Here is a 24,989-nt window from a genome sequence, read left to right as displayed (position 1 = left end):
GACTCGTCAATTGAGATATGTAGTCTACCCCGGACAGCTTTTCAGTAGTATACTGTGTCTGAAAATTTACACGGCTCCAATAAAACACACAGTGATTCATGGAGCCTGTGGTTTCAGCAGCACGAGAAAACAGGTTCCCTTTGAAAAAATAAATTGCAATTTTCCACAGTACACATCAGAATAATGCCATACACCGCTTATGTAAACAGTACATACAAGCCAATGTAATACCAAAAACTAGTCAGTCGCACAGTACATATACAAAAAGCAGCAGTATTGGGCTCATGCTCCGTGGTCACCGCCAACCAGACCTGAATTTTCTGGCTCTATCCAAACTACCATTGTAACTACTGTGTGGGCGCACAAGCACATTTGCCACATGGGGAGCCAGAAGTTCACTTTATAGCCATCAGATAACAAATTTAAACTTTTACTCAAAGAAGAAAGCTACTCTTAAATTAAAATGGTTTCCCTCCATAATTTTGATTCAAAACAGCATCTAGGAACCTACACAACTTTACTATTTGGGTCACACACACACACCTGTTACTGGACTGTAGCTGAACCTACTTGTCTATTTATATAATTGCCTTGTAATGTTTTCATTTCCGGTTCTGTCCAGATGTCACCGTATCCCAGAATTCCAAGAGGAGGAAGTTTACCGACCGCCATATTGGGACACCCAAGTGATGGGCGACTCAATATGGAAACTGCTGCTACCAACCTATTGCACAGTACGACCAGCGGAACACTGTCGCACCACACACACTATACGCCGTACGCACCACTCACAGTCTCTTGCGTGGTACCACTAGTGGAACACTGTCGTGAACACGCCGCTGCTGGGATCAGCCGAATGATTCACCGACCACCGCGATCTGTCTGCAAAGATGGCAGCGGTCTGATTTACTGTGTGAATTACGCACAGGTGCAGTGAATCATTCGGCTGATTCCAGCGGCAGATGCGCGATGTGTCTACAAGCAGAGGAAGCCGGTCACATTAAGGCTGTGTGCACATGTTGCATTTTTATTTCATGTTTTTTTCGCTTTTTTTTTTGCTATAAAAACACGATAAAAACGCATACATATGTATCATATCATTTAGAACGCATTCTGCAATTTTTGTGCACGATGCATTTTTTTTCCACGAAAAAAAAAACGCATCACGGTAAAAAACGTAGCATGTTCTTTAATTTTGCTTTTTTTCCGTTTATACCGCTATATAATGCATTGGGAAAGCTCGCGGAAAAAAGCGCGAAAACAACTCATACGGTTTTCTTGCAGAAAATGTCCGGTTTTCATCAGGAATTTTCTTTAAGAAATTCTTACGTGTGCACATACCCTAAAGGGGTTTTCTCACGAACGAAAGTTCATCATAAAAATGGTCTGTCTCTCACTGTGTACGGAGCATACTCATAGCATATCCTGGGCAAGGGAGGAAGCAAAAGACGATACTGACATTACAGCAGGGGATCACAGAAGATTCATTTTGCGAGGTAAAATATTTCACGGACTTTAAAAAATATTTTACCTCACAAAATGTATCCCCTGGGACCTCCTGCTGTAATGTCAGTATTGTCCGAGTTGAGAACAGCACAGGAAGGAGAGAGACGAGGGGGATAGCACATGGGGTAGGCAGGTCAAAAAAGAGCAGACGGTTGAAGTCAGCACATGGGGAAAGAGTGGATAGGTGGTGAGAGCATGGGGGGGGGGAATTCTCAATGCTGCAAAGCCTGCCCCCATCGCGACATTACCGCCCTCCCGATGCGATAGCATCGGGCCTCCATCTAGTATATACATAATACACAATTTGGCCATTAATGCGGAGTTACATGTCAGCAGGTTAAAGAGCACTGCTTCAAAGACATGTATATATATATAATTTTTTTTTTCTTTTTTTTTCTTTCCAAGATTCAAAGAAGCTTTATTGGCAGGACCAAATACACATCAGTTTAGCCAAAGCAAGTGTATAAAGGCAATTGGAATAGGGACTGTGGGGATGTTGGGTAGGAGCTGTAGGGGAGGTGGATGGGGGCAGATCCAGGGTAGGGGCTATAGTCCATGGCATAGGGAAGGTGGATGGGGGCAGATCAATTGTGGGGGCTATAGTCCATGGCATCATGGCTGTTTTTCTCGCAGTCTATGACATTCGCTCACATACCGCGCTGCTATCTCCACTGCTCTCTCTTCTTCTCCCAGCAGGATATATGTCTTCTCTTCCTCCTTCATGGTGATGAAGTCCGGGAAGAGATGTGAGTCTACTGAAGTGAGTGTCCCTCACTGCTGAGTATTTGGAGCAGTGTAGCAGGAAGTGGGTTTCGTCCTCTATGGCCTCCTGATCAGTGTTGGCACAGTCTTTCCTCCCTGGGCTTGTAGTTCTGCCTGTGTCGGCCACATTCGATGGCCAGACTGTGGGCACTGAGTCTATATCGGCTCAGGATCTTCCGATCTCTGGGGTGCGGGAGTTTCTCCAGATATGGGGCCAGTCTGTAGTCTCTCTGTAGGCTCAGGTACATGATCAGTTTCTGTGAGTTGTTGATATCATTCTTCCAGTCACTGACATACCTCTCCTGGCCGCCTTCTGCCATCTTCCTGATTCCGGCTTTTGTCAGGTTGTTATGATTGGTGTTCTGGTCCGGTTGGGTTTGGCTTGGCTGTTCCGAGGGTTCTGGTTTTTCTGTTTCACCTACATGTATAAGGGCTTTATGGTGATGGGAGCTTGGATTGCTCCTATGCAGGTGAGCCCGGAATGACAGCGCCCTCTTTAGAACTGTTAGGTGTAGAGGGAATCTGCCCAGCTCGGCCCGACAAGCACTGTTGGAGGTGCTCTGATGGACCTGGAGAAGGTGCTTGCAGAATTCCAGGTGGAATATTTCTGCTGGACTGGAATCCCACCTTGACCAGTCTGGGTAGGTGTGAGGACCCCAGACTTTGCTGCCATACAGGAGGATTGGGGCGATGATGGAGTTGAAGATTTTTAGCCAGACCCTCACTGGTGGCTTCAGATGGTAGAGTTTCCTTTGGATGGCATAGAAGGTTTTGCAGGCCTTGTCTTTCAGGGTCTCTATGGCTTGTTTGAAGCTCCCTGACCGGTGAATCTCTAGGCCCAGGTAGGTATATTTGTCCGTTCCTGTGAGGTCGCAGTTGTTGAGGACAAATGACGGGTGCTGGTCTGATTTTCTCTTTTTCCTCTGGAACACCATGGTGTTGGTTTTCTTTAGGCTAACCGGTAGAGCCCAGGTGGAGCTAAATTTCTCTAGGATTTTCAGGTCGTCCTGGAGGCCTTTCTCGGTTGGTGACAGCAGCAGCAGGTCATCTGCATACAGCAGGAACTTCACCTGCGTGTCGTGGAAGGTGAGACCTGGTGCTGAGGAGGATTCCAGGGCGGTAGCCAGCACATTGATGTAAATGTTGAAGAGTGTTGGACTTAGGCTGCAGCCTTGTCTGACCCCGCGGCTCTGCTGGAAATAAGCCGTTCTTCTGCCGTTCACACTCACGCTGCAGCGGTTCTCGGTGTAGGAGCTTTTGATGACATCATAGGTCTTTCCTTCTATTCCGCTCTCCAGCAGTTTCAGGAATAAGCCCGGGTGCCACACTGAATCAAAGGCCTTTTTAAAGTCCACAAAGCAGGCGTACATCTTCCCATTCTTTGTATTGTAGACATGTCTCTGAATGAGGCTGTGCAGAGTGTAGATGTGGTCAGTGGTTTGGTGGTTCGGCATGAACCCTGCTTGGCTCTTGCTGAGGACGTTGTGCTCGGTGAGGAAGGGGAGGATCCTCTTGTTCAGGATACTGTTGAACAGTTTTCCCAGGTTGCTGCTGACACATATGCCTCTGTAGTTGGCTGGGTCATACCTGTCCCCACTCTTGTGGATTAGTGTGATGAGGCCTTGGTTCCAGGTACGAGGGAAGTAGCCAGCACTCAGCACAATATTGAAGAGTTTAACCATTGCAGCCTGTATTTCTGGTGGGCTGTACTTCAGCATTTCTGGTAGGATTCCATCCAGGCCACCGGCTTTTCTACATCTTATGGAGGAGAGTCTCTCGGCTACTTCCTGTAGCGTTATAGGTGTATCCACCGGGTTTTGGAAGTTTTTGATTTTTTCCTCCATTGCTTTTAGTTTCGCCATTATGTTTTCCTGTTCTTGGCTTAGTTCTTCCTTTGGAATGTCTTTATAGAGGTCTCTGAAGTATTGGAGCCAGAGGTTGCCATTTTGGATATGGGTGTTGTTTTTCTTGTCTTTGGTGCCCATGTGGTTCCATAGTTCCCAGATGGAGTTGTCTTGGAGGGCGTCTTGGAGTTGGTTAAGCTTGGTAGAGATGTAACTCTGCTTCTTCCTCCTGAGGAGGGTTTTGTACTGCCTTTGTATGGAGTCATAGGCTTCCCTCAGACCCAGGTGGTTGGGGTCTCTGTTTCTTGTTGGAGGCTGTTCTCAGGGTCTTCCATACAGCTTTACATTCTTTGTCAAACCAGCCATTGACCTGTGTTTCTTTTGGTCTCTTGTAGTCGACTTTAAGGTCGGACAGTCTGGCCATTGCGTAGAATATATTGTTGAGGTCCTTTGCGGCTTGGCTCACTCCCTCTGGGTTTGGCTTGTACTCGAGGTTGTAGAAGTGGTGGAGCATCCGCTGTATTTCAGGTCTGCTGGAAGCTTCTTTATACTTTAGTGCCGACATTTTGGTCCATTTATAGGATGGAGGCCGGGTGAAGAGGCGGCTCTGCTGTGGCTTCTGAGTGGATGGTTTCTCTGTAGATTTCATGTACAGAAGAAGTTGGCTGTGGTCTGACAGGTGCGTTTGTGGGGTGACTATGAGGGCGCTGACATCTGCCAGGTTCAGATCTGTAATGGCGTAGTCTACTGCACTCCTCCCTACATGGGAGTTTAGTGTATACCTTCCTAAGGAGTCACCCTTGCTTCGTCCATTAAGGATATGAAGTCCTAAACTTCTACATACGTTCAGGAGCTTTCTGCTACTTTTGTTGACTGTACTGTCACAGCTGTTTCTCTCAGTGTGTACAGGGTCTTGGCCATCATTCTCTGCTCCAAGTATGTAGATGTTTCCATCCGTGGTCAGGAAGTCTCTCTCCCTGTTCTTGCATTGAGGTCTCCAAAGATGAGAACTTTGCCCTCAATGACATATATATATATATATATATATATATATAATATATTAACGAACATTTGAGCACATAAATCCATTAGATGTCGGTTTGGCAAGCCTGCGAGAAAATCTCGCAGTACGGATGCCATACGGATTACATACGGAGGATGCCATGCGCAAAATCGCTGCCACACCCTGCCAACGGATGACATACGGACCAATAATTTGGGAACATTTCTGCGTATTATGGCCGTAAAAATAGTAGTTACTCACCGATAACGGTGTTTCTCTGAGCCCATGACGGCACCACGGAGAGAGGGGATCCGCCCACCAAGGACAGGAAACCTACAGATAAAAAGGCGGTACCTCTCTCCCGCATCAGTTTGTTTACAGAGTATAAAGGGAACATCAGGTTAACGATCACAAATGTTACTACATTACTAATGAATCTGGACACCCAACGATTCTTTGCTAGATTGTAATTAAACAGTGCCCCCAGTGCGGCAATATGAACCTTCAGTGTATTAGTGGCTAGGCCTTTTTCCAGCCCATTTTGCAGAAATTCTAACACTAATTTGAGAGGGATTCCTTCGGAGATTTTTGCCCCTGAGGAAGAGAGGAATTTCTTCCAGATTTTACCATACTGTCTAGTAGTTGTTAATTTTCTACTTTTTAAGAGAGTTGACACTAGACCTTGAGAAAAGCCTTTCTCTATCAGTAACCCCCTCTCAAATTCCAAGCTGTCATGTGTAACCTCGCTACCTGCGGGTGTGATACTGGACCCTGGAATAGGAGATTGGGCTGGTCTGGGAGTATCCAAGGGTCTGTTATGGACATCCTTCTGGCCCAGGAAAACCAAGTTCTCTTCGGCCAGTAAGGGGCAATCAATATCACCCGGGCACTGTCCTCCCTTATTTTCCTCAGAACCGCTGGTATCAGTGTGATAGGGGGAAACGCATATGCCAGTTTGTGCTTCCAAGGAATCATGAAAGCATCCAGCGCCACCGGGTTCCCTGCTGGGTTTATGGAACAAAGGGGGTCACCTTCCGATTTAGATTGTTCGCGAAGAGATCTATTGTCGGAACCCCCCACATCTCCGTTATCCGATTGAATATGGACTGGTTCAGTTCCCATTCCCCCTGTTTTAGGCAGACCCGACTTAGGTAGTCTGCCTTGACATTGTCCACCCCTTTTATGTGAAGTGCCGTCAAGGATGCTAAATTTTCCTCGGCCTTCTGTAAGATTGAATGTGTGACTTCCATCAGTGGTTGAGAGTGTGTTCCCCCCTGATGGTTTATGTAGGCCATTACTACTCTGTTGTCTGAAAACAGTCTTACATGATGTGAGTGAAGGGGTTTTTGGAATTCTGTAAGGGCGAATTTTACTGCCAGTAACTCCCTCATGTTGGAGGATGCTTCTTTTACGTCGTCTGACCATGTCCCCTGAACTACTAGATCGTGTAGGTGAGCCCCCCAGCCGAAGGGACTTGCGTCTGTGGTTACCACTTTTGACACTGGGATTACCCATGGTAGACCGCGGCCCAAGTTGCTGTCTTTTGTCCACCAATCTAGCGAGAGAATTGTGTTTAATGAGAAGGTGAACCGACCTTCTAAATTTCCCTTCAGGGAAATTTCTTCCGCTAATGTCTGCCATTGCAGTTCCCTTGTATGTGACTGGGCCCATTGGATGGCAGAAATGCAGGCTGTCATGGACCCGAGGAGAGACATTGCCTCTCGAAGTGATATAGAGGGGAGATTTCTTGCCCTGGACACTAACTTCACCACTTTTTGGATCTTTTCTTGGGGTAGGCGACATTCCTGGGAGATGGAATCCAACGTGATCCCCAGGTACTCCTGAATCTGACTCGGTATTAGTCTGGACTTCTTCAGATTCAGGAGCCACCCCAAGCTTTCCAAAGAGTCCATAACTAACTGTAGCTGGTTTTTGCAATGTTGGGGAGAGTTGCCGATTATCAGGAAATCGTCCAGGTATGGGACGATTAGGGTGTTCTGTTTCCTCAGGTCTGCCATGACTTCCGCTATCAATTTGGTGAATACCCGTGGGGCTATTGCGAGACCGAACGGGAGGGCTGTAAACTGATAATGCTTTACCATCCCTTCTATTTCGATTGCCACCCTGATTAATATTGGGAAGTCTTTGTGAATGGGGACGTGGTAGTATGCGTCCTTTAAGTCGAGCACTACCATGAAACAATGCGGAAACAACATTTTGACTGCTGTCTTTATTGTTTCCATTTTGAAAGGTTCCACAATCAGGTGTTTGTTTAAATTTTTTAAATTGATAATCGTCCTGAAAGATCCGTCTGGCTTTTTCCTGAGAAAAATCGGAGAGTAGAACCCTCTTCCTCTTTCTCGGAGAGGGACCTCCAGAAGAACCCCTTTGTCTAGCAACGTTGTGACTTCCTGTTCCAGAGCTATCCGCTCCTGCGGAGAAGCTCTCTGGGATGTCACCAGGAAGGACGGCTGAGGGAATGTAAGAAATTTGAATTTTAGTCCCGACTGTACCAAATCCAGAATCCAGGCACTGCTGGTTATCTTTTCCCAGGCTGAGAGGAATAGGGACAATCTTCCTCCCACCTGGGGCAAAAGTTCATTGTGCGGGTTTTTTGGGATCGGTGGGGCTTTTGTTGAAGATAAACCCTTTGCTCTTATTCTTTTTGTCTTCCCATCTGTCCTGCGGTCTAGGTGGCTTCCTACGGAAGAATTTTTTACTCCGAAAAGGACGTTTATAAGATGGGTATTGCATGACGGGAAAGGACTTTTTTGTCCCCTGCCTTTTCCAAAATATCATCCAGAGTAGAGCCGAAAAGAAATTCTCCCTCACACGGAATATTACAAAGTTTAGCCTTTGTTTGGAGGTCTCCGGGCCAACATTTGAGCCAGAGGGCTCTTCTGGCTGCATTGGAGAACACCGCTGACCTGGCCGAAAGCCTGATGGAGTCTGCTGACGCATCGGCCAGAAAAGCGGCTGCCCCTTTCATTACTGGTAGGGTATTCAGTATACTGTCTCTGGATGTTTTGTCCTTGAGCTGGGATTCCAGCTGATCAAGCCACACCATAAGGGAGCGGGACGTGCATTAGATGTCGGTTTGGCAAGCCTGCGAGAAAATCTCGCAGTACGGATGCCATACGGATTACATACGGAGGATGCCATGCGCAAAATACGCTGCCACACCCTGCCAACGGATGACATACGGACCAATATTTTGGGAACATTTCTGCGTATTACGGCCGTAAAAAACGGACTGTATTTTCATACGCTGAGTGTGACGCCGGCCTGATGTGTAGAAGTAAACATTGGCCGACCAAGGTGCGAAATAGTACAATAACTGATAACTCAATGGTTGATCAAAGTGTGAAAACACAGTATCGTACAAACTCAATGGTTTGCTAATGTGCTGGGTAAACTATATACCCCCCTGCTATTACATTTGAAATTGTATATTTGGAATAGGAATAATGTTTATTTCCTCCCATCAGCAGGGCTCACAATGTGGCGGCTGACCAGCTTAAGAATGCTATTAATCCCATATCTGCCCTGATGTAGAGGTCTTGCTTTGACCTTGAAGCGTTGACTTTGTAAACCTGCTAAAATAAAATTTCCAAGTAAAATATTTTCGTTGGTCAAATTTTATCAGCAGCCAATCAAATGACACTTCACCAGGATATGATACATGTGATTGATACATGTTACTTAGGTGAAACACTACTAGGTGAGTAGATCCATTTTTGTTTGTGTATATTTTATAGTCAAAACCCTATTTGGCGCTCTTATTTCCCAAGTTTCCACTTTTACTGCTTAATATATTCCTTATGCCTAATTTGCATATGAAACCGCTAATTATTCAGGAATGCAGCAACACACAGAAGATATAATGGTGTCAATGGATTTACATTTCAAAGACCAGCATGTCCCTATATATGGGGTTTAGGTTGTCTGATCTTACAGATTCCCTTTCAATGTGCTTTCCCAACCTAGAAAGTGACACCACATATTGATATTCCCTATTCTAACTTGTAGGGGCCTAAACAGGCAGGAAAACAGCACCACAAGCAGTTCAGTCCAGTACATTGGTGCACTCCATTCACTTTAATCGCTCATCCCAAGCCACCTCAAATTTCCATCACTTTCTCAACTTATTTGCTTTAAAGCAGTAAGACTAGGTTCACATTGCGTTAACAGCAGCCCGTTCAACACATGCGTTAAACGGGCTGCGTTAACGCAAGTGCCGACATGCCAAATCACTAGCGCAGATGCTCTATCTGCGCTAGCGGTGACTGACCCGGAAACGCTGCAGCCGGCGTCCCAGGGTCCGTCACTCAATGACGGCACATCGCTAGCGCATGCCCACTGTGGGCGTGCGCTAGCGATGCTTCCCAAAATAGGGCTTAATGGCGGCATTAACGGACTGCGTTACACCGTGTTGTAACGCAGTCCGTCTAATGGACTGGGGAAACAGGGTGAACGCAGCCTAATAGATTTTCTGCTTTAGGGTATATGCTCACACTGGGCGTTTTTTTTGCGGCTTTTTTATGCTAATCTTCAGCTGCTTTTTACAGTACCAGCAAAGCCTATGAGTTTTCAGAAATCTCATACACCCATTGTTTTTTGTGTCATCAGGATTTTGTGCTTTGGGGTCATTCCATATCAAGTGATCCAAATATGAATATTTTTTTTACCTTACGTCTTTAGATTTTTTTTATTTTTTGTTTTTATGAAGTACAACTTTAGTTAATTACAAATTAAAAGTTTTAAATTTTTTTCTTCATCAGTTAATTTTTTACAGATTTTTAAAGTTTTGAAAAAGCATGGATTTTGGCCTGGTATGGCTTTACATTTTTTATCATATCTCGGGCTAGAATTAAGATATAGAGGTGGGAGAGGCATCATTTTTCTCAGAACAGTACTGGCTTTCATTTGATATGTCACAAGACTATGTTTCTTTATATTTTGTTTTGGAGAAATCAAATAAAAAATTTTGATGCGCAATTCTGAAAAAAACATATGTTTTAAAATTGTGAAAACATGCACGTGTGTTACTTGTGTCCTTGTTTATATTTGTACATGGATTCAACTTGGGATCTATCACATTTGTATATTTTTTTTTTAAGCCTTGAATCATCTGATTTTATGTTTGTGTGAGTTTCTTCCTTTTTTCTTTTCAAATTACAACTTACTGCATTCAACATTTATATGTAACAATAAAGAAACACAAAAAACAACTACCGAAGTGCCAGAATAAATACATCTTAGGGTATGTGTCCACGTTCAGGATTGCATCAGGATTTGGTCAGGATTTTCCATCAGCATTTGTAAGCCAAAACCAGGAGTGGAACAATTAGAGGAAAAGTATAATAGAAACATATGCTCCACTTAAGCATTTATCACCCACTCCTGGTTTTGGCTTACAAATACTGATGGAAAATCCTGACCAAATCCTGATGCGATCCTGAACGTGGACACATACCCTTAATCATCATAACAACTTGCTCAGCATTTTCAACCTGAATTCATTGAACAAGCCAAAAGATAAAAGGTGATCACATCCTCAAGTGTGGTTTTCTAAATACAGTCTCGTCCTAATTATGTTAAAAACAAGATTAAAAGAACCAATATTTCTACCACCTATTTATACATGGAACAATTTTTTTTCTACTATATCACTAAACATGTCATTTCTGAAGTGTTTAAGAAGAATAGTCCAGTAGTTAAATCCTCGTACTATAAAATATGAACTAATCAAACAATTAATAGTAGGTTTTTACACTGGCCTTCTATCACCAATGTGTCCCTTCTAGTGGGTGAAATGTCATCTTGCCCATAAGCGCTCACTAGCAATGGCCGTTTCCTTCTGTGTCAGAGTATGTGCAGCTGTCATGGTGCTCGGCTCCACCTGAGTTAATATCTGATTTTTGTTCACTTTTACAATGTCTGATTTTCTTGGATAGACATAGGACGGCGCTGGACCAGAAGGTGCAGAAAAGTCACTTCTATGTCTAAATTTTCACAATCTTTGGAGAGTCCAGTAGCCGCCAGCGCTGATCATATTCACAGGTCACGTAACCAGTTGTCATCCATTGCCGATCTTGTGCCGCCTTCTACCACGTCATGGACGTCACTGTCTTTATTTCCACTACATGGGATGACAGTCTGGTATTGCTGAGTCCCTGTGATGGGTTCTGCTTCCTGTAACTGATGTTATAACAAACTCTCCTCCTTTTCGTAGTCCTGGTTTGTACAATACATGAACTGGACGTTAAGAGTATTTTTTCTCCCTCCATTTGAGGAGTTGCCTGGGTGATAAGATTTGGTGTGAATACGGCCCGAGCTGCCGGCCGGTCATCTGCTCTGCAGTCACTGTCTACCCCTGGTCATTCTCAGCCCTAACAAAGCTTCTCCTCTGTCCTCTCATGCTTCTATGTGGTAACATAAAATAATACAGTAATATCTAACAATCATGGATTATTTGGTAAATCTAGACCCCACACTGTTAGACCACAGGCTGAACAGTTCTGAAATCAAGATTTTTGAACTGACACTGTAATAGTTTTATTTTTTAAAATATGATCCCATCATGATCCCATCTTGTATTTTGGTACAGATGTGAATAGGAGCACAGCAGGGACATGTGCAGTTTTTGAAATTTTTAAATTAAACGTTTTTTTCGGAAATGCGTTTTAAAGTTTTGCACCTGTGTTCGCATAGGTAAATTATTATCAAAGATACTCTTGTGACATATCTGGTGAAAGCCTGTACTGTTCTGAGTAGAATGGTGTTTATTTTGTTTCTCTATCTCTTTTCTAGCCTGAGTTATGGGGAGAAATGTAAAGGCAGGCAACACCGAAATTCGCACTTTTTCCGAACTTTGAAAATCACTAAAAAATAATAAAAAAAAATCTAGAATTTTTTTCTTCGCATTTTGCATTCTCTGACACACTATTACCAAATAACAAAATCTCAAAAGAATTAAAAATATAGTGGTAAAAATCATTGGTTCACTTGACATGGAATGACACTTTGATGGTTTTTTTGGACATAGCGCATGTCACTTTCAGTGTTTTTGCAGTGTTTTTCACCCATTGGCTTGAATAGGTGTTGATAAAACGCTGCAAAAACAAAAATGGGGGCACAATGCACAGAGACAAATTAGCCCAAAAAACGCACCAAAACCTGCATTTTTGCCGCAGCTTCTTTCCTACCAAGACATCAGGTTTTTCTGCAGGAAAAAAAAAAAAAAACGCAACAAAAACACCACGTGTGAACTTATCCTTAAACTTCCCAATGGGGCTGCAAATAAAACTACTAAAATGCTAAAAAGCACAGATATTAAATATGTTCTGCTGTGGACATTGCCCCAAAACAGTATATAAAAACAAGTTGTGAAATCTACTTCAAAACCTTTACAATCTCTTCTAAATCATCCGATCTAAGAAATGGCGGTGTACTTTAAACTCAATATGTGTGCATTAGAAACAATGCAGCGATGGGAAAGGTAGTGCAAATGTTAAGACTTCATACAAGTTGGTACAGGAGCTATGATTAGCATCTGCTTTTATGACATCTTTGCAGTTGAGAGACTTCACTTTGCTGGGAAGGCTTTCTACAAGCTTTTTGAGTGCATTTGTGGGAATTTTGCCTATTCATCCAGAAGAGCATTTTTACGAGGCAAGACACTAATATTGGAAGTTAGGGCCGGACTCACAATCTCCGTGCCTTTATGGACACTGCTTTGTGTACCAAAACAGTATTATGCTGGAAAAGAAGAGGGTATTTCCTAAAGTGTCCCCATAAAAAAGGAAGAATACAGTTTTCCAAAATGCGTTGATTGCTACATGGAAGCCCACCACCATACAAGAGCGATTCATCACTACACAACACCTTTCCACTACTCCAGAGGTAGCTGCATTAGGGTATGTTCACATGTCGAGTAAAATTTCTGTACCATTTCTGTAGCTTTTGGCAGGAAAAAAAACATGCGTTATTTGCCTGACTTGAGTGAAGGCAATGGTGAAAAAACACAGGGCAAAATGAAAAGAGAATTGACATGCTGCAGATCTTCTGCACCAAATCTGCAAGTCAAAAATAAGCAACGTGTGCATGACATTTCAGGTTTCTCATTCACTTTGAAGGCATCAGGCAGATAGAAGGAGCCAGTCTTTTAAAAAGGTTTGTGTATGCTGACTGCATGGCATAGGGCAGGATTTTATACACCGATGCGAATGGGCAGATTGAAAAACCTGAATTCAACAATTATGACGAGTGTCAATACTATTTTCCCCATACAGGCTCCTATTAAAACTTTTGACATAATTTGAGTAATATTGAAATGTTGTAGCTATGCAAAAATTGTTACCACTTTCTGCAGTTTTTACATTTGCCCTGGGAAGCTGAGGGTTTTTTGAAAAATAAGCATTCTTACCTGGCAGGTGGTGTGGCTGAATGCGGTTGACAGTCATCATAATTTACCACACAAAAGTGGAGTATATCAGGGGTGTCAAACTGCATTCCTCAAGGGCTGCAAACAGGTCATGTTTTCAGGATTTCCTTGTATTGCACAGGTGATCATTTAATCACCTGCACAGAATGATTCCAGCACCTTGTGCAATGAGAAAAAAATCTTGAAAACACGCATGGTTTGAGGCCCTCGAGGAATGCAGTTTGACACCCCTGGAGTATATCATAAAAGATCGCACTCCAATTCTTGGTAGCACACAATTGGTCACTAAATTCATAAAGGACATCTTACTCAAGCACACACCATCAGGACTGGCATGTACAACTTCAGTTTTGATGAATCAAGGTCATAGTGAATAATGTGTAAGGGTGCTTCCAAATTGCGATTTTTGCCATGTTAGTGGATCCCTTCGGGGCTTGTACCCTCACCGCAACAAACTTGGGGCCATAAACATTGATGCCAGCAGAGCAAACGTGAGCTCTGTAGTGCATCATTTTTGCTCATATACACCTACTGGAGGCAAACACTCAGATGCAGTCTACTATGTGGGTAAGAGCACCCTAAGGCTTTGTTCACATGCTGTGCCCATAAAACTCCTGAAAAGCGCAGTAGCACCAAACCACCGTTTTAACTGCTCCTTAACGAGTACTTATCACCAGTGTGGGGCTGGCACAGACAGGTGATATTTAGAAAAATCACAAATTAACAAAAAGCATTCAGAAAAATTTGAGCCTGAAATCCAAGGTTGTGGGATTCAAGCATGCAGCACAGGAGCCACAACCCTGCACGGCCCCTAAAAGAGCAAGATCTTTGCTCTAAATCAGTGCTGCCACATACTTTACAAGGCTGTTACCAAACTGTGCCCAGGCTAATGATATTACCATTTGGCAATCGCCAAGTAAAGCACGTAGCAGTCATGGGCTAGTGGAAAGAGCTCACACTTTCACTACACGAGGGTTAGTGGAGGGTAGTAGAATCCAACACCACAAGTTTGGACATGACATGCTAAGGCCTCTTTCACACTTCCATCTTTCTTTTTCTGTCACAATCTGTCGTTTAGTGAAAAAAAACGGATCCAGCAAATGGTTTTTTTCCGTTTCATCCGTCGTGCACTGGATCCGTTGTAAAATTGCTGCCCGTCGGGCGGAGACAACGCACAGAGGAACGTTTTTTCTGTACATTGGGGGGGGGGAAATTAATAAAAAAAAAAATAAAAAAAAAAATAAAAATCGCTCAGTGACGGATCCTGTGCTGTCCGTCGTTGGCTATTATGGAAGCCTGTGGATGCAGGATCAGTCGCTGACTGAAAAGCAGGAATCCAGCGACGGATGCAATCTTTTCAAACTGAGCACACGCGGAAGAATTTGCCGTCAGGGAAATGCTCTCTCTTTTTACTATTAATGCTGCCTATGCAGCATCAATAGTAAAAAGATGTAAAAAATTATAAAAAAAAAAATTGTGATATTCTTACCTTCCGGTATCCCCCGCGGCCTTCTTCCCGCCCCCACCCCACCCCAGATGCGATGCTGCCGGCAGCTCCGGTTCCCAGTGATGCATAGCAAAATGACCCGATGACGTAGCAGTCTCACGAGACCGCTACATCACAGGTCGCTGTCTCGCTATGCATCACTGGGAACGGAGCATCGGGAAGGCTGCAGGGGCTGCGCAGGACGCCGGAAGATGAGAATATCACGATTTTTTATTTTTATCATGGGTTGTGTGTTTTTGCAGCAAAAAAACGTGGTGAAGACGCATACACAACGTGTGCACATAGCCTTCTAGGATGCACTGGAACCGTCAAAAAAACGGCTCCAGTGCATCCGTTTTTTACAATCAGCACAGGATCCGTCTTTTCAACATTTTGACGGATTGTGACTGATTGTAAAAAACTGAAGTGTGAAAGAGGTTTAAGAAGTCAGGCCTTTTCTGAAGGAAGCTGGAGTGGGTGCATTAGGGTTACTTCTGAGCACATTTGTTAACCCCTTTCTGACATGACATACTACCCCATCTAGGTGACCAGAGCCCATATCACCATCGACGGGATAGTACGTCATGCGATCAGCCGCGCTCACGGGGGGGGGGGGGGGGGGGGAGTGCGGCCGATCACTGCCAGGTGTCAGCTGATTATCACAGCTCACATCCAGCACTATGTGCCAAGAGCGGTCATGGACCGCTCCCGGCACATTAACCCCCGAAACACTGCGATCAAACATGATCACAGCGTTACGGTGGCATAGGGAAGCATCGCCCAGGAAGGGGGCTCCTTTCGTGCTTCAGAGACCCTCAGAACAATCTGATCATGTTGTTTCGAGGGTCTCCTCCATTATCCTCCCTGCAGGCCCCGATTCCAAGATGGCCGCGGGGGTCCTTCCGGGTCCTGCAGGGAGGTGGCTGGCGAGTGCCTGCTGAGAGCAGGCACTGGCAAACTTCCAGCACTGCCTGTCAGATCGTTGATCTGACAATATATAGTTATGTCCCACCCTAGGACAATGTAAAAAAGTTTTTAAAAAATTTACACAAACAATTTTTTTAAAAAAATTCCTGAAGAAAAAAAATAATTCCAATAAATACATTTATGTAAGTAAAAAAAAATAATAAAAAGTACACATATTTAGTATTGCTGTGTCCATAACGACCCGACCTATAAAAAAAACCTGTCTCACTAGTTAACCTCTTCAGTGAACACCGTAAAAAAAAAAAAAAAAAAAAAAAAGGCAAAAAAAACAATGCTTTTAACAAAAAGTGGAATAACGCGATAAAAAAGATGGATATAAATAAACATGGTACGGCTAAAAAAAAAGTCATCTTGTCCCGCAAAAAAAAAAGGAGCCGCCATACAGTCATCAGCTGGAAAAAAAAAAAAAAAAAGTTATAGCCCTCAGAATAAAGTGATGCAAAAATAATTTTTTATATAAAATATTTTGTATTGTATAAAAGCACCAAAACATATATATATATATATAAAAAAGATATAAATGATGTATCGCTGCTGTAATCGTACTAACCCGAAGAATAAAACTGCTTTATTAATTTTACCAAATGTGGAACTGTATAAACGCCCCCCCCCCCACCCCACAAAAAATAAATAATTTTTTGTTATTGATTTACATTGTACTGTAAATCACTGTGCGGAACTGCAGCGTTTCTGCGCAGAAAAATCTGCTGCGGATCCGCACTAATTCCGCATCGTGTGCACACAGCCTTATGGTTGACAGACAGCAGTAGTAATATTTCCAGGACTCATCGCCCGTGTGTGCGGTGAGTGGTGGCAGCGTGTATAGGTGGGCGTGTGATTTATGCTCCCATTACAGCATAGGACAGAGGTTGAATATGCTGGACTGAAAGAGGGGAGATAGATTAACCCTTGCAGGCGCAACCCCAAGTTGCGTGCCGAGAGCGGGTATGTGAGTTACTTATTAAGTATTTTGTGTAACATATCTCTATGATTTAAGGGCATGAAAGTTCAAAGTTGGAAAATTGCGACATTTTAAAAAATTTTGCCAAATTTCCTTTTTTCTTTTCACAAATAAATGCAAGTATTATCAAAGAAATGTTACCACTATCATGAAGTACATGTCACGAGAAAACAATGTCAGAATCACCGGGATCCGTTCCAGAGTTATAACCTCAAAAAGGCACGGTGGTCAGAATTCTAAAAATTGGCCTGGTCATTAACGTGCAAACCACCCTTGGGGGTAAAGGGAACCTGTCAGCAGGGTTGTACATAGTAACCGACAGTGTCAGGTCGGCACCGTTATACTGATTAAAACGATACATTGGGTGATGAAATCCATCTTCTGGTTGTTTCTTCATCTTTATTTTCAGTTTTGTGTTAATGAGATTCTCGTGCCCTAAGGCGGGGTTCATAGATGTGGTGCTCTGATTAGCTAATCATAATGCAGACTGCTGACAAGTCACTGATCGCTCACTGACCTGCCCCCTGTGCAAATATATACTAAGCAATCAACCCCTCCATTAATTGGTAGGCTGTGAGTGGCTGTCTATTTTGTATTTTGCACCTGTGTTGCAAACATCTTTGCTACATGAGCTGGCTGCATCCTGTAGTGCATTTGATCTGGGACCTGGGCAGGTAAGCAGTGCTGCCCCTTTTTCAGCTGTATTTTTGCTTTATACAGTACCAAACCGATGCGATTTCAGAAATCTCATGCACATGATTATTTTTCTGACTGAATTGGAAAACTACAGTTTTTTTTCAAATCTGCAGCATGTCAATTCAGTCAGCGTCTTTTTCACCCCTAGAAAGCAATAAGAAAATAAAAAGGAATGGCGCTTGGTGGAAAAAAAAAAGTGCTGTAGACAAAGCACTCAATCCACACCCAAAAGTGCCACAAAAGGTTTTTATTTCCAACAGAGTAGGTTTGGGCTGCAGAAAAATATAAAGAAAAAAAGCGCTTAGTGGAAACATAGCTAAAGGGTATTTGTACACAGAGTTTGAGAAGTATTTTGGAAAAGAGAACAATCTGAAAAATACCTGGGAAACAAACTTTTGAATGACTTACTATTCATTTACATTGTAAATCCACTTGCAGGTACTGTGGGGTATTCAATAATTTATCAAACTGAATATGAAAACAAAGTTTTCTGAGAAAATTGATCTTACTACTTTTAAATGTAATTCCCATTGACTTCTGCTGCAAGAACCCACATTACTGTCTCTGACTACATTTTCATCAGAAAATCTTTGCTCAAGAAGAAATTTCTTCAGATTCCGAAATAAGTAATTACTGACAGCCAGGTCTAGACTGTAGGGTGGATGGTTAAGCTCCATGACGCCGCATTCCCTGATATCAACTTGTGATATGCAGACTTATGAGGTGGCGCACACCTGCTGACAACTTCCCATGGAGTTTCTCTTTGATTGCCTCATAGGCATCTCTAGTATTTGTTGTCTCGTGTGGTAGGAATTCTAATTTAAATGCCTTCTATACCTCTAAACACTGCTGCCATCATTCCAGCTGACTGCTGGACATACAATTTCTTTGGAGTTGATGGCCCCTTGTGCTTCCATTGCATGAATTCTTGTTTGGTCTCAAGATCATGGTGGTAGACCCATGTTTCATCACTTGTAATACTTAGAGAATAGAAGTCTCCTGATTTCCATAAGCATGTCCAAATTTTCTTGGCTAAATTGCTGGCGACACGTTCTTTACTCAGCCATCAACATCCGGGAACTGACCGACATGATGATACTGGAAAAACTATAACACTAAACAGACAACCTTCCAAAAATCATGGCCTCCACTTTATGGCACAGGGATCATCTCCCTACCCCATATAAACTACTGGGCCCAAAACTTTACTTAGTAGTAGGAATAAAGGTACCTTCACACGAAACGACATCGCTAGCGATCCGTGACGTTGCAGCGTCCTCGCTAGCGATATCGTTTCGTTTGACACGCAGCAGCGATCAGGATCCTGCTGTGATGTCGCTGGTCGCTGAATAAAGTCCAGAACTTTATTTGGTCGTCCGATCGCTGTGTATCGTTGTGTTTGAAAGCAAAAGCAACGATACCAGCGATGTTTTACACTGGTAACCAGGGTAAACATCGGGTTACTAAGCGCAGGGCCGCGCTTAGTAACCCGATGTTTACCCTGGTTACCAGCGTAAAAGTAAAAAAAACAAACAGTACATGCTCACCTGCGCGTCCCCCAGCCTCTGCTTCCTGACACTTACTGAGCGCCGGCCCTAAACTGAAAGTGAAAGCACAGCGGTGACGTCACCGCTGTGCTGTTAGGGCCGGAGCTCAGTCAGTGTCAGGAAGCGGAGGCTGGGGGACGCGCAGGTGAGCATGTACTGTTTGTTTTTTTTACTTTTACGCTGGTAACCAGGGTAAACATCGGGTTACTAAGCGCAGCCCTGCGCTTAGCAACCCGATGTTTACCCTGGTTACCCGGGGGCCTCGGCATCGTTGGTCGCTGGAGAGCGGTCTGTGTGACAGCTCCCCAGCGATCAAACAGCGACGCTGCAGCGATCAGCATCGTTGTCGCTATCGCTGCAGCGTCGCTTCGTGTGAAGGTACCTTAATGATTGAAGGTGATGATCATCACCATATACAGCAATTATCCTTTCATGGATTTCATTAGGCTTCTTTTCTTTTGTAATTCAATAACTTAATCTCTCACTTTCTTTGCAGAGCAGCACTGCAGTGAACTTGCCATTCGGTCAGGGCTTTCATCAGACTTAAAGAGGACCTGTCAAGTTTTTAATGTCTGAACTAAGACTGGTATCTTAACCCCTTCCTGACATCTGACGTACTATCCCGTCGAGGTGGGGTGGGCCCGTATGACCACCGATGGGATAGTACGTCATACGCGATCGGCCGCGCTCACGGGGGGAGCGCGGCCGAGGGTCAGCTGCATATCGCAGCTGACATCTGGCACTATGTGCCAGGAGCGGTCATGGACCGCCCCCGGCACATTAACCCCCGGCACACCGCAATCAAACATGATCGCGGTGTACCGGCGGTATAGGGAAGCATCGCGCAGGGAGGGGGCTCCCTGCGGGCTTCCCTGAGACCCCCGGAGCAACGCGATGTGATCGCGTTGCTCCGAGGGTCTCCTACCTCCCTCCTCGCCGCAGGTCCCGGATCCAAGATGGCCGCGGCATCCGGGTCCTGCAGGGAGGGAGGTGGCTTACCGAGTGCCTGCTCAGTGCAGACACTTGGTAAGCCTGCAGCCCTGCACAGCAGATCGCAGATCTGGCAGAGTGCTGTGCACACTGCCAGATCAATGATCTGTGATGTCCCCCCCTGGGACAAAGTAAAAAAGTAAAAAAAAAAATCCCCACATGTGTAAAAAAATAAATAAAAACAATATCCTAAATAAAGAAAAAAAAATATATATATTATTCCCATAAATACATTTCTTTTGCTAAATAAAATAAAAAAAAAAACAATAAAAGTACACATATTTAGTATCGCCGCGTCCGTAACGACCCAACCTATAAAACTGCCCCACTAGTTAACCCCTTCAGTAAACACCGTAAGAAAAAAAAAAAAAAAAACGAGGCAAAAAACAACGCTTTATTATCATACCACCGAACAAAAAGTGGAACAACACGCGATCAAAAAGACTGATATAAATAACCATGGTACCGCTGAAAACGTCATCTTGTCCCGCAAAAAACGAGCCGCCATACAGCATCATCAGCAAAAAAATAAAAAAGTTATTGTCCTGAGAATAAAGCGATACCAAAATAATTATTTTTTCTATAAAATAGTTTTTATCGTATAAAAGCGCCAAAACATAAAAAAAATGATATAAATGAGATATCGCTGTAATCGTACTGACTTGACAAATAAAACTGCTTTATCAATTTTACCAAACGCGGAACGGTATAAACGCCTCCCCCAAAAGAAATTCATGAATAGCTGGTTTTTGATCACTCTGCCTCACAAAAATCGGAATAAAAAGCGATCAAAAAATGCCACGTGTCCAAAAATGTTACCAATAAAAACGTCAACTCGTCCCGCAAAAAACAAGATCTCACATGACTCTGTGGACTCAAATATGGAAAAATTACAGCTCTCAAAATGTGGTAACGCAAAAAATATTTTTTGCAATGAAAAGCGTCTTTCAGTCTGTGACGGCTGCCAATCATAAAAATCCGCTAAAAAACCTGCTATAAAAGTAAATCAAACCCCCCTTCATCACCCCCTTAGTTTGGGAAAAATAAAAAAAATTAAAAAATGTATTTATTTCCATTTTCCCATTAGGGTTAGGGCTAGAGTTAGGACTAGGGTTAGGGCAAGGGTTAGGACTAGGGTTAGGGCAAGGGTTAGGACTAGGGTTAGGGCAAGGGTTAGGACTAGGGTTAGGACTAGGGTTAGGACTAGGGTTAGGACTAGGGTTAGGGTTAGGGTTGGGGCTAGGGCTAGGGTTGGGGTTAGGGCTAGAGTTGGGGCTACGGCTAGTGTTAGGGCTAGTGATAGGGCTAGGGTTATTGCTAGGGTTGGGGCTAGGGTTGGGGCTAGGGTTGGGGTTTGGATTACATTTACGGTTGGGAATAGGGTTGGGTGTGTCTGGGTTAGAGGAGTGGTTAGGGTTACTGTTGGGATTAGGGTTTCAGTTATAATTGGGGGGTTTCCACTGTTTAGGCACATCAGGGGCTCTCCAAACGGGACATGGCATCCGATCTGAATTCCAGCCAATTCTGCGTTGAAAAAGGAAAACAGTGCTCCTTCCCTTCAGAGCTCTCGCGTGTGCCCAAACAGGGGTTTACCCCAACATATGGGGTATCAGCGTACTCAGGACAAATTGGACGTAATCTTTTGGGGTCCAGTTTCTCCTGCTACCCTTGGGAAAATACAAAACTGGGGGCCAAAAAATAAGTTGTGTGGGAAAAAAAAGATTTTTTATTTTCACGGCTCTGTGTTGTAAACTGTAGTGAAACACTTGGGGGTTCAAAGTTCTCACAACAGATCTAGATAAGTTCCTTGGGGGGTCTAGTTTCCGATATGGGGTTACTTGTGGGGGGTTTGTACTGTTTGGGTACATCAGGGGCTCTGCAAATGCAACGTGTCGCCTGCAGACCAATCCATTTAAGTCTGCATTCCAAATGGCGCTCCTTCCCTTCCGAGCTCTGTCATGCGCCCAAACAGTGGTTCCCCCCCCACATATGGGGTATCAGCGTACTCAGGACAAATTGGACAACAACGTTTGGGGTCCAATTTATCCTGATACCCTTGTGAAAATACAAAACTGGGGGCTAAAAAATCATTTTTGTGAAAAAAAAAAAGAATTTTTATTTTCACGGCTCTGCGTTATAAACTGTAGTGAAACACTTGGGGGTTCAAAGCTCTCAAAACACATCTAGATAAGTTCCTTAGGGGGTCTACTTTCCAAAATGGTGTCACTTGTGGGGGGTTTTAATGTTTAGGCACATCAGGGGCTCTCCAAACGCAACATGGCATCCCATCTCAATTCCAGTCAATTTTGCATTGAAAAGTCAAATGGCGCTCCTTCCCTTCCGAGCTCTGCCCTGCACCCAAACAATGGTTTACACCCACATATGGGGTATCAGCGTACTCAGGACAAATTGCACAACAATTTTTGGGGTCCAATTTCTTCTCTTACCCTTGGGAAAATAAAAAATTGGGGGCGAAAAGCTCATTTTTGTGAAAAAATATGATTTTTTATTTTTACGGCTCTGCATTATAAACTTCTGTGAAGCACTTGTTGGGTCAAAGTGCTCACCACACATCTAGATAAGATCCTTAGGGGGTCTACTTTCCAAAATGGTGTCACTTGTGGGGGATTTCAATGTTTAGGCACATCAGGGGCTCTCCAAATGCAACATGGCGTCCCATCTCAATTCCAGTCAATTTTGCATTGAAAAGTCAAATGGCGCTCCTTTCCTTCCGAGCTCTGCCATGCGCCCAAACAGTGGTTTACCCCCACATATGGGGTATCAGCGTACTCAGGACAAATTGTACAACAAATTTTGGGGTCTATTTTCTCCTGTTACCCTTGGTAAAATAAAACAAATTGGAGCTGAAATAAATTTTGTGTGAAAAAAAGTTAAATGTTCATTTTTATTTAAACATTCCAAAAATTCCTATGAAACACCTAAAGGGTTAATAAACTTCTTGAAAGTGGTTTTAAGTACCTTGAGGGGTGCAGTTTTTAGAATGGTGTCACACTTGGGTATTTTCTATCATATAGACCCCTCAAAATGACTTCAAATGAGATGTGTTCCCTAAAAAAAAATGGTGTTGTAAAAATGAGAAATTGCTGGTCAACTTTTAACCCTTATAACTCCGTCACAAAAAAAAAATTTTGGTTCCAAAATTGTGCTGATGTAAAGTAGACATGTGGGAAATGTTACTTATTAAGTATTTTGTGTGACATATGTCTGTGATTTAAGGGCATAAAAATTCAAATTTGGAAAATTGCGAAATTTTCAAAATTTTCGCCAAATATTTGTTTTTTTCACAAATAAACGCAAGTTATATCGAAGAAATTTTACCACTATCATGAAGTACAATATGTCACGAGAAAACAATGTCAGAATCGCCAAGATCCGTTGAAGCGTTCCAGAGTTATAACCTCATAAAGGGACAGTGGTCAGAATTGTAAAAATTGGCCCGGTCATTAACGTGCAAACCACCCTTGGGGGTGAAGGGGTTAATCAGCACCTGTGCTGCATTCCATAAAGGGGTATATAACACCCTTAATTCCCCCTGTATACATCCCAAAAACCATCCCATGTTTTGTCTTTAGAGCTTTTTTCCTTCTGCTTCAGGTTTTGAAAAGAAAGTGAATGTAGTTTTTTTGAAGCGGCAACTGATGGGATACATTCCAAACTAGGCACAGTCCAAGACTACAAAATAAGCTTTAGATGGGTAAGGGTTAAAAAAAAAAACACCCCACACCTTCAACGATACTCCAGGAAACTAAAAAAAAAAAAAAAATGGCAGAAAAAGGAGTTTCTTGAAGATGTTTTCCACTAGAAAACATGTATTTAACGGGCCATAAAAAAAATAAAAACATGTGTGTACACAACGTGAGTGTATGGGAAAAAATAGAATTAGAACTTACCGGTAATTCTCTTTCTAGGAACCTTCCACGACAGCAGTATCGGAGGATGTCTCCCCGCCCTAATAGGGGACAGGAACAGAAAGAGGTTAAATACCCCTCCCCTTCCTGCAACCACCAGTGTTTTTTCTGGACACAGTAGCATATTTAGTTACCACTTAAGTGCAGGAAACAATCAGTATATAAATCAGATAGGGAGGGAAATTAGTGCTGTCGTGGAAGGTTCCTAGAAAGAGAATTACCGGTAAGTTCTAATTCTATTTTCTCTAGTCACCTTCCACGACAGCAGTATCGGAGTAATACCAACCGCTAATTTCTTTAGGGAGGGACAACAGCCTGGAGAACTCGTCTGCCAAACGAAAGGTCCCTATTGAAGTTGAGCCTGTAGTGCCTGGTGAATGTGTGGACTGATGACCAGGTGGCGGCTCTGCAAATCTGCTCTGAAGATGCGCTACCCCTCTCTGCCCAGGAAGTTGAGACTGCACGGGTGGAGTGTGCTTTTAGAGAAGCTGGAGGAGTCAGATTCTGGGATGAATAGGCAAGGCTAATGGCCTGTTTGATCCAATTTGCTATTGTACTTTTGGCTGCCTTCTTGCCTTTATTCCGTCCTGACCACTGGATGAATAGATTTTGATCCACCCTCCAACCCTCTGTCTGTTGAAGGTAGAATAGGACCACTCTGCGGACGTCCAGGGTATGAAAGATCTCTTCTTTTGGGTTAGATGGATTCGGACAGAAAGATGGTAAGATGATTTCCTGATTTCTGTGGAAATCAGAGACCACTTTAGGCATAAAGGAAGGATCCAATTTCAGGATTATGCTGTCCATAGTTACGGTCAGGAATGGTTCCTGG

At 43.4% G+C, this 24,989-nt stretch overlaps 1 protein-coding gene across 2 annotated transcripts in view; it reads right to left on the bottom strand.

Moving 5' to 3' along the window:
* Positions 1-24,989, bottom strand: part of XPO1 (exportin 1) — a 139,620-nt gene that overhangs the window by 89,263 nt on the left and 25,368 nt on the right. The gene's annotated exons all lie outside the window — the stretch shown is intronic.

Source organism: Ranitomeya variabilis, chromosome 2, assembly GCF_051348905.1.
Source record: "Ranitomeya variabilis isolate aRanVar5 chromosome 2, aRanVar5.hap1, whole genome shotgun sequence".
Lineage (NCBI taxonomy): Eukaryota > Metazoa > Chordata > Amphibia > Anura > Dendrobatidae > Ranitomeya > Ranitomeya variabilis.
Note: the sequence above shows the minus strand (reverse complement) of the source record. Positions and strands in the feature narration are given on the sequence as shown.